Source organism: Rhodamnia argentea, chromosome 5 (genome assembly GCF_020921035.1).
Source record: "Rhodamnia argentea isolate NSW1041297 chromosome 5, ASM2092103v1, whole genome shotgun sequence".
Taxonomy (NCBI): domain Eukaryota; kingdom Viridiplantae; phylum Streptophyta; class Magnoliopsida; order Myrtales; family Myrtaceae; genus Rhodamnia; species Rhodamnia argentea.
The window spans coordinates 8,859,197-8,869,550 of record NC_063154.1 but is presented as its reverse complement, the minus strand read 5'-3'; the positions used below and the strand labels follow the sequence as shown (position 1 = coordinate 8,869,550).

General features: G+C 39.7%; 4 non-coding genes across 4 annotated transcripts; all 4 read left to right on the top strand.

The window, feature by feature from the left end:
• The first annotated feature begins 464 nt into the window (after positions 1-464).
• Positions 465-547, top strand: LOC115740083. Its single transcript, XR_004015323.1, has one exon. It is a non-coding gene; the product is annotated as a small nucleolar RNA Z159/U59 (small nucleolar RNA).
• Positions 548-713: 166 nt separating this feature from the next.
• Positions 714-798, top strand: LOC115740081. The gene has a single exon (XR_004015321.1). It is a non-coding gene; the product is annotated as a small nucleolar RNA Z159/U59 (small nucleolar RNA).
• Positions 799-1,117: 319 nt separating this feature from the next.
• LOC115740082 lies at positions 1,118-1,201 on the top strand. Its single transcript, XR_004015322.1, has one exon. It is a non-coding gene; the product is annotated as a small nucleolar RNA Z159/U59 (small nucleolar RNA).
• A 278-nt stretch (positions 1,202-1,479) lies between these two features.
• On the top strand, positions 1,480-1,563 carry LOC115740080. The gene has a single exon (XR_004015320.1). It is a non-coding gene; the product is annotated as a small nucleolar RNA Z159/U59 (small nucleolar RNA).
• The last annotated feature ends 8,791 nt before the right edge of the window (positions 1,564-10,354 follow it).

The following is a 10,354-nucleotide window of genomic DNA, read 5'->3' as shown; positions in this document are numbered from 1 at the left end:
GGTTACGCAACGTTCGCCTCTATAAAAGCCCGGACTACCATAGTCTGAACGGGAAAGTTGTCAGCTTCGGCCGCTCGGCCATCGTGAGGTCTGTCCTAAATCCTAATCTCTCCGTTCCTTCCCGAGTTCACCTTGCATGTGGTTTGATCCGCTGCTTCATTGCTGCAGACATTACTCGAGTTCCGTTGCTTGCTTCGAAATGTTTTCAATTCTCGATGCTGTCTCTCTGCAACTATACTCTTGATTTCTTCGTTTCTGTTCATGACTTGGGGTTGGATGTTTTTTTTTTTTTGGTTCTCCCCTGTTCTGATGGGGTTGATTGGGTGTCTCTTCCCTTTCTTGGTTTCCTCTTCTTTTCGTTTTTGAGGAGAGAAAGCTGCACTTCATTTCGGGGATGCGAGCGTGATTGTGCTCGTGATGGTGTTTATCTGGATGTAGATTTAAGAACAGCCGCTGTATGGTTTGCCTCTGTGGTGAAGTTGCGATACTTTCGTTCTTCCGACATGTTTCGTGAGGAAAATATTTTGGAGACCTGAACTGATGAGGCATCGATGAGTGATCCCTTTTTGCATCTGTTCATGTTTGGTTTGTTTTCTGTAAAGCACGGGACAGAAGAAAGCTATAATCTTTGCTTACACAAGCGCTTTGCTTGATTGCTGCCCATCTTGATTTTGCTTTGATCATGATTTACAACTTAAGACAGTAGTAGTAATGCCTCTGAGGATGACCATGTCAAAAACTTTCGTTCTTCCGAAATGTGTCATGTGGAAGAATTATGGAGACCTGAACTGAAGAGGCGTGAGCCATCTGTCTACGTTCTTGACAGGGCTTACTTGATTGATTCACTTTTGTTTTCTTTCAAGTTTTTTGTTTGTCATTGCAAATTTCTCTTTTTGTGGGGTTTTTTTTGCCTAATGGAAAACTTTTCGTGAGAGGTTATAGTTCCCAAAATGATAGTGCCACGTTCTTGGTTTTATGCCTTATTTCTGGATGTGTTCTCGTGACTACATTGTTTGAGCTATCATTTCAAACGATTGTTCCTGGACTTTCAAGATTCAATTGGCCTAATTTGCTTGGCTGAGTGTTTTATTCCCTAGGAATTTAGGACGGTAACAATGCCTCTTGGGATGATTGTAACAATACTTTCGTTCTTCCGAGATGTTTCATGCGGAAATATATTGGAGACCTGAACTGAAGAGGCATGTTGAAATAATCTTCTTCTTCTTCTTCTTACTCCATTCTGTTCCTCTCATTCACAACGCTTTTCGTTTCTTTTTCCATGTGCTTGATTGCTTGACTTATTTGCTCTTTGGTCTGTAGTCATGAGGATTTCAGAATATCTCTTGATGCTTCGCTAGAGTGAAGTTTGAACAGCTTGAGCTAAACCCCCAAGTCTCCACCGTCCGCAAGAAAAAGGGAAAAAAAGACAAAACAACTATTAACACCGGAGAAAAGTGATATAAGGCCTCCCTGATTTATGCCTCTGATGATGATTATGACAGAACTTTCGTTCTTCTGAGATGTTTCATGCGGAAAATATCTGGAGACCTGAGCTGAAGAGGCAATTTCACTTGGTGATTAATGATTGCTGGCCTTTTTCTTTATAGTTACAATCGCTTTGAACAGATGCTTTTGTCCCTTGTTTGGTCTTTGTGGTTGTATTTCAAAGTCTAATTTAGATTCTGACTGTGGGGGAAGTTTGAAGCTCCCATTATGTCCTACTTAGTGTTCTTGCTTGATGGCATCATTTAATACTTTCATGAAGTACTCCTTTAGACAAAGCAGCACCTGTGGTCTTTAAAAGTCAAAAAAAATTTGGGGTTAGTTCCTTTCCATTGAAAACTATCTTGATTCTATCTTTTTGAATTGCAGTCAGGATTTGTGCAGCAGCACAAATTCCACGAGTGTTCTCTGGTCACACCTGTGAATTTTTTGTCTTGGTTATATAATTAGCTTTTAGTTCAGCTTGGTCACATGCAACTTTCTCCCAACTCAATCTAGATGAGGTTATATAATTGGGCTACTTATTCGCACTGATTTCTTCTTTCCCGCATCTCTGATAATCCATCTGATTGGGCTTCGGATTACATAAATAGCAGTTTGAATTTGAAGCAGTTCTTGAACGTCGGAGATATACATGGATGATGCGGATGCCAATATCAACCGAAACAAAATAGTCACAGAACCCAATGTTTCTTTGCTGCTTTTTTGGGGTTGTTCTGCTATTGTGGCGAGGGGTTTTGTAGGTGCTCTCAGGATCTATTTTCTCTTATGAGAGGACACTTGCTGGAGTTTAGATTCATCTGGTCTCTGTCTATTCCAAAAGGCTACTCATGCTCTTGGAGAAAGCTACTAAAGCGCAGAACTCCATTTAGCTATGAGAGATTGTAATTCTGGCTATATTTGGTTCAAGACATCCATTTAGTTCACTATTGTGTATTGCAGACATTTTATTCAAGATTTGGCTCTTCCTAAGCAGCCACTGTCGTCTACTATTATAATGCGGCATGACAGGGTCTGGCCTAGTATCAGTTGCGATGCTCGGGCTTCTTCTCATTCACTTACGGTAGAGATTGAAGGCCTTTGGCCCTCAAAAGGGATTAAGGTTTTAGATCCTCGGGCAATCTCTTTTTAATACCCCTTTTCTCCTTTCATCCGGAGGGAAGTAAAACGAGTAGTTTATGCTTTAGTAGCTACCTCATTAGCTTTCAAGGAATGGAATATTATCAAGCACTCCACTATTTCGGATAGTATTTATGGTTCTACCTTTTTCTCAGCAACTGGCTTTTATGGTTTTCATGTGATTATAGGTCCAATAAGTGCAGTAAAAAAAAGAGACTCCAAATTTGGCAAGATCGAAATTGGTTGACCCCGAATATAAGTGTAAATAAGAATTGTTAGATTTATTGCGTATATGAATGAAGATAAAAAGTGAACCTTTCCTTTTAACTAGCTAAGGCATTTAAAAAAATAAAATGATATGCACACACCCCTACTTGCCCTATGGTTGCCCTAGTTTAGGTTGGTAATAGAGTAACTTAATGTTTGGTAGAATACCTTTTCAAGGTGACCTTGGAGCCACTTACTAAGGTAACCCGAATCGGTCGACGCTTTTTTTTCTATATTTTTTCGTTCTATTACATGTACAGTGTGCATGTGTAATTTATGAATTTAATTCTTTATGTTTGATGATAATATGTCAAATATATTTTGAAAATAAAAAGAGCAAGGTTGTGTTTGGCCATTAGAATAGGACTAAATAGGATATGATAAAAAAATTTAAGGATTTTGTCTTATCCTATTTACTGCTCGATGAACTGTGGATATAAAGTCGGTAAGTAGAGACAAGGCACAACTGTCTGTTTTGTTGAAACATCAAAATGCTTTAGAAATTATTTAATAATGAATTGTGATGAGTGACTTAGTGTTAAATGGAGGTTTGTGCCATCTAAATTTGGGCATGACATCAATCGAGCGGATCCAGTATTACTCGCCTTAGTACTAGTCCGGTCGAGTAAGTAAACAAGTGCACCACGGTGGAATTATTCAGCCTCTTTTTATAAGTAGAAATTATTTGGCCTTTTTTTACAAGTTGAAGATGGACTCATGCAGGTGGTTTAGAAGAGCTACCTTAAAAGTCGACTCCTTTTGAATGTTGGAAAGGTTCAAGCTATTAAAGAACGAGAAACATGACCACATATCATATTAAACTATCAAACTATTGATTAAAGAACAAGGTAGTTGAGAATACATGGCTTTGCTGCCGAAGACTTATCCTGGGGCTATTGGAGAGGCGGCCACCTTGATGGTTGTCGCCACCGTAAAGGCGGCCTTCGATTAACCCGGTGCAAAGGAGAGGAGGTGATTGTGGAAAAAACCCGATTCTTCTCGTGTTTACTCTCTTGAAAAATCCTATTTGGATCTATCACACCCTTCCTCTAAGATATTTTTATTTGGACTATATCCATTTATCTTATCCTAAACATCTATCAAACACAAAATAGGATAAAATACACCATATCCCGATTTTTATCCTGCCGGCAATCAATCGTAGCCTAAAAGAACTTAGGTAGGGTTAGGTGTGAATCAAATCAAAACTTATTCGATTTTGGGTTCAACCCTTTTATATTCTGGATTCTTGGGTAGGATCGAGAATCGTTTCTAGTTTTTGGACCTGAGCATCGAACCGGTCCCTCTGTGAGTGGGCCTAAAATTGGTCGAGTAAGTCAGCCAATTCTTAAGTTGAATCGGTTCGATTGCTCAACTCTAAAGTAAAGGGTGGCTAACCAATGCATCTAAAAGTTTGCATCCGAATAACAGAGTTGGTAAATCGAACAACACGGTTCATCTCAAAATTAGCCGATGAAATATAATAGTGAAATAATAAGTCGCCGGTTTGTAATTTCATATAAATGGTAGCAAATTCAAAGCATCGAGGAAGTTATTCAAATATTTTTTTTTTTGGAAAATAAAAGTGGTTAAGTCATAACAAAATTACTATTTGTAAACTACAAAAAAAGTTAGTAATTTCATAAAAATAACTTAATAACTTCCAAACTAGTTATCTTAAGATAAATTTACCGATGAGTCTTTTTACCAGTAGTGTTTTGGCGTTCACCGGCACATAATGACAATTACTAGCACAGAAAAGAAAAAAAAAAAAAAACTTGTAGTTCTGGACATGAGAAAACAATATTATGGTCATTGAAGATCAGTGGATTTAAAAAGAGAGGGATATATACCTCCACTGCTAATTAGGATAAGATCTCTTTGATCTCGAGATCTAGACCCTTATGATTATCACCATACATAAAGGTGATTCAGTACCTCTCTGGAAAGCAGATGTCGTTATGGATTTTCTTGATTCAATCTAAGCAAAGTCAGCAGGGAATTAGCCACGAGCTGAAGGACAGGGGGAAATTGTAAAAAAAAAAAAAGTCCTAAATTTTTAGTATTTATATCAATTCAATCTTAAAAATATTCACCTTTGTCGATTCAGTCCTATTGACCAGAAATCGCTGATCGGTTGTACTATGTGACTTATTTGGTCTTGAATTGGACAAATTATAATAATTTTTTAATAATTTTATAAAATGATTTCTAATTTTTTTTATTTTGTTCCCTTTTTCCTGATTCGGGGTTTGAAGGTTGACGGCCCCCTAAAATAAAAATAATAAAAATAATAATTTTTTAAATAAAATTATTAAAGAACTGTTATAATTTGTCCATGTCGGCGTCGGAGGTGCCACATCGGCGATTTTTTGTCAATAGGACTGAATCGACAGACTTAAAAGATTTGAAACTAAATTGACAAAAGTGCAAAGATTTATCACTTTTTTGACAATTTTTCTAGAGAGATAGAGAGAGAGAGAAAGAAAAAAGAAAAAGAGAGAGTAAAGGTGGTATGATGGATACAAGATCCACAATTAACATGCATGAACTTTGGCGGAAATGCCCTCAAATTCTAAAATTGTCTCCTCTTCGCTTTCACAATTTACTTAGGATCCCTTAATTTATGCACGACCATGCCTCCGTGTCTCATTTTTCTATTGTGAGCATACTTTTTAAGTGATCGTAATCGCTGTTGAAGCGCAGTTCAAATAAAGAAAAAAACTCAACATTCTTGATCCACAAGGACAACTTCAGCCAAGCAAACATCACCAATCGTCGTTCTCTATTATAAGCATTCATACCCCGAGTCTAGCTGAATTCAGATCAAGCCAAGACGAATCATCGAAAATATGAATTTGGGGGTAAATGGTCGTTCATCATCAAAGTGGAGGAGGCTAAGCGAAATGAAATATACTTCTCGAGGACAAATGGACGAAGAATCCGATGGCGATATCGGCATCATTCAGTTCACTTAAAAAGCTGAAAAGCAGAGTGACCATTCCAATTTCCATACTTCATCTTCATCTTCATCTTCATCTTCATCTTCTTCAGCGGTCAATTCCGTGTGGCGTGTGGCAACTCTGCAGTGGAATCCCGCAAGGACCAGTCCTCCCAGAAAAGCAGAGGAGCCAGCGAATCACTCATCACCCTCTGTCATTTCATTCCATTTTCGTCAGTTGTCCCTTTCGATATTAAAATTTCTCTCGGTGCGTGTGGACAACACATGGCATCGGGCGAAGGATCGGGCAAAGAACACCGCAAAAGCAGACGCAATCATGCCCACCATGGATAAAGAAACAGAGGAGAGGAAGAAGGTGACGGCCACCATCACCGGTCACGGGCAGAAAAGTTGCCCCCCCTGCTTTTTGCTCTTCGGCAGTGGACTCGTGCCTCCCACGTGTGCCGGAATCCAGATTCCAATTCGCGAGCTGCGTTTCATGGTGGGGGAAAAGGGGCGTGTGGAGAGGGGAAGACCGAGATTATTTTTTCATCTTTCAGGGACTTTCTTAAAGGCATTCTTCTCCTTCTTCGATGCATCGCCGTTTGAATACCTCACACGTCTGAAGTTTGAGTGGGACTTGTTCCCACTACACGAAAGTTGACAGGAGAAGGAGGGCCTGATGTTTAATTTCAAAAGGGTAGGGTTCGGCTCTGAAATCGCATGTCGGTAATAATAATTCGAGTTTTTCGGACAGATCGTCGAAGAGCTGGGCTCTCCATCCAGGCAATCGATAACCGGTTATTCAATAAGCTCTTCGAGTAAATAGAAATTTTAGCTCGTACATATCGAATTGTTCTCCTATAATCCGTTCCTAAGTACTATGCGAACGTGGGAAGACATTTTCTCTTAAAAAGATTACAAATTTGGCCCATGCATAGCTGTGCTAGTGTACGTGGTAATACATAGGTACAGAGTTCATTTCACTGGAATTTTCATTCAATGCCGGTCAACCGTGTACGAAAAAAATTCAAAATTGGTCAAAATAATCGGCATGGGAGAAGAAAAACATGCGTACCTGTCTGCTATTTTCTTGAGTTTTCAGACCCATTAAAGCAACTTTGTTAAAAAAAAGTCACAAAAAAAAAAAAAATCATTGCGCTCTCTCTTATCACTTTATCAGACTTTCACATTGATGAAAGTGAAACTTTATGTCACCCCAACTCAAATATATAACTATATATTCCAGTTACTTCATGTAAAAAAAAAAATTGCTCAAGGGTAATTATGTGGGTCAGAAGTTTGGTGCTCGATGCATTGCACTTTAGCCTTTTTCAATAATTGCTTCCCCTAATTGCTAAGTCAGGTGAGCTTCTAACTTTTTCCTTTCCTTCTTTACTTTTGCCCTTGTAATGTCCCTCCCATTCATGAAACATGAGTTCACGTGGCGACATAATCAAATGCTAAATCAAGCTACATTATCTCCGAGAAAGATGATACTTTATTTTTAGGATCCTACCTTGCGACAACCCTACTGACCATTAGCTTTCGTCTAACATCTTCGTTAAATTGCTGGCATGAAAACATGTGATTAACAACTCGGATAATTAGCGTGCGACATAGACCCCGATGTAGAAATTAAACATAAACGGGTCTCATGAATAGCCTCATTTCGGGATCTGCTAAAATACGTCGGATCTGTCTCGAGAGCTCCTTCACATCTTGAAAATTCACCAAAATCCCTATTTCCATCTTGAGATTTCGATAGATTCGTCACTGGCATATCCGGATTGAAATTTTTCGTCATGCCAAAAATCAGTTTGAGATAAAGATGGTTTTATGGATAAATTGTCCGGACGGGACACGGGACGGGAGGCATAATGGATTATGATGACCAAGATGGAGATATTTTCGGGCAAATGGAAGAAGCCCGCGTTTCTAGAAAAGCATGATAGAAATGATTTCCCATTGGCGTGTGAACCTGAGCTGTTGGAGAAAGAAAGATACATTATTGATGGCATCTGAATAAAACGTACAGCAATTATTTTGTCATGCTTCAGTTCCACGTTCATTAATTAACAAGTTTAGTCCCCATGACTTTTAATAAGTTATGTGAATCTTTGTACGTTAGGAAACAAATGAGCGAGTGAACGATGAGACATCATCGTTATAATGTGAGATGTAGAGGTGGTAAAATGGGTCTAAGAGGCGTATTTTAACTTAAGTGTGTTATAAACTAGAATTTTTAGCAAGGGTCGCAAGATTCTTTTAAAAAAATAGAATTTTTTTAATATTTTATTATTTTATTTTCTTTGTTTTTATTTTTCCTTATTACTCCTCCACCATCGATCGTCGAAGGCCACGGCGAGCTCGAGCCTCGCCGGGTTTTGGTCGGCCACCGCCCGTCGTCATTCAATCACCGGAAATCTCCGGTCGACAATCGACGGAGGAAGAAGGAAATCCAATGATTTTCCCACAAAAAAAAAAGAGAGGAAAAAAAGAATAAAATTTAGAAATTTAGAAGAAACAAGTTTTTTAAATTTGGATTAAATATGAAAGTGTTTTATCAATATGGTATGAGTCGCGTATGAGTAGCTAGATTTCTATTGCATGAAAATGGCTCAAAATAGGTTGGACAATCTTCGATCCCACCCGTCCATTTGATAGGTCTAATGAGATATAGAAGATCTCCACTTGATCAATAAAAAGAAACATTGACTGGTTTTCGCATCTGAAGTATGGCCTAATACACAAGTTAGAATGGAGATCTTTGAGGGCAAGATTCGATATCTCTCCATCTTCCTCAAATTCTTCATTTAGACTTTGATTCACTAAGAGAGAATTTCGAGTCTATACATGATATATAGTCGGGAGGCTTTTGTTGTGAGATAAATTAAAAGAGAAAAGCTCTCGTTATGCCTTTTACAATCGTCATGGACTTCCTCACATGGGTAAGAGAGGGTCCCTTTCAGCGCAATTGAGCTCGCTTCAAAGCACAAAACCCTAGTCATGGACTTGACTAACTCCATTTATTCAAAGGCGTTTATGCAACGGGTTAAGTATAATCTTTATCCGACCGAAAAGAAAAAAGTATAATCTTTGATTTCGATAAAAAGAAATGGCGGGTCTTGTTTGATTTTTTTTTTTTTTGGGGTGTAATCTCACATGCATAATGAGTAATTGCAAGAGCATACAACATCTTTTTCTCTTTAGGGTGGACCAAAGGGGAAAGATAATGTCTTTTCTCCATTCATACCGACAAAGCATCCTTTCAAACCTGTGGAAGAGTGGCCTTGTGTTAGGCACACGCCTTTAGTGACCTGGTGACGATGACTCTTTTGAATCGCGTGAATATCCATACTTTCTGAGTTCCAATCGCCTTTTTCAAACTGGTGGACGAACCGGATCGAATTTCGGACAGAGAAACGACAAACGACTCCAAAGTGAACATATCTTTTCCAGAATCCCCCCCACCCCACATCCATCCACGCCCATAAAACATGTGGACCCTCTTATTAATCGATTGCCGAGAAAATATTGGGTACCCAGGGGGTGCCACCGCATTTTTACCCACATCCACTCAGCGAAGGACACGTGTCTCATGGGCCCACAACTCAGATTTTTGCAGCATACTCTGCCCAACTCACTTTCCTTTTTTCCATAAACACCCCTTTCTCTTTCGTTCAGAAAGAGAGGCCGTTTTCGACCAAAAAAAAAAAAGAAAGAAAGAGAGGCCGTCGCCTGTGACCCCGCCCTGCCCTCTCGTCGGCGAACCACGCTGCCTCTCCGCTGTCGCCTCCTACGAATCACCAAGCGAAGGCGAAGAAGAAGCCCTAAAAAAACTGGGAAAAAGTGTCTTTCAAGATCATTATCGCAGATACACCTTAGAGATAGAGAGACAGAGAGGCCAGCAACTTTTTCTTTTATTTGCTTCTAAATGGTTCATGAAAGAAGAAAATGTGCTAATTCAGAGATCTTTTCTTTGATTGTTGCTGCCCTTGTTCATATTTCCGCTGCGATTCGATTTTGGGTTTATATGGGCGATGGAAGTCGGTTTTTCCTTCACTCCAGGATCTCGGCCTCGGCGACTAGCCGGCGATGGATTAGTCGACGGACGCCGAGATGTTGGTGCGGGGGAGCAAAGCAGCGACGTGCTGGAGATTGAGCATCTCGCCGTGAAGCTTGTCTTACTCGGCATGGATGAGGACCAGCTCGTCGGTAGGGTCGTGGGCGAGTAAGACCAAGGAAGAAGAAATATGGGAGAGAGGCGTCGTGGCCCGCGGGTGAGCAAGAAGGGAAGAAGAAAGAGGGAGCGGTGTTTATGGAAAAAGGAAAGTGAGTTGGGAAGAGTATGCTGAAAAATCTGAATTGTGGGCCCATGAGACACGTGTCCTTCGCTGAATGGATACGGGTAAAAATGCGGTGGCACCCTTTGGGTATCCAATCCTCGCCTTTGCTTTTTCCCAGGAATCTGCAAGGGACCAGAGAGAGTGAAACCCTAGAACTGTTTTACAATTCATATTA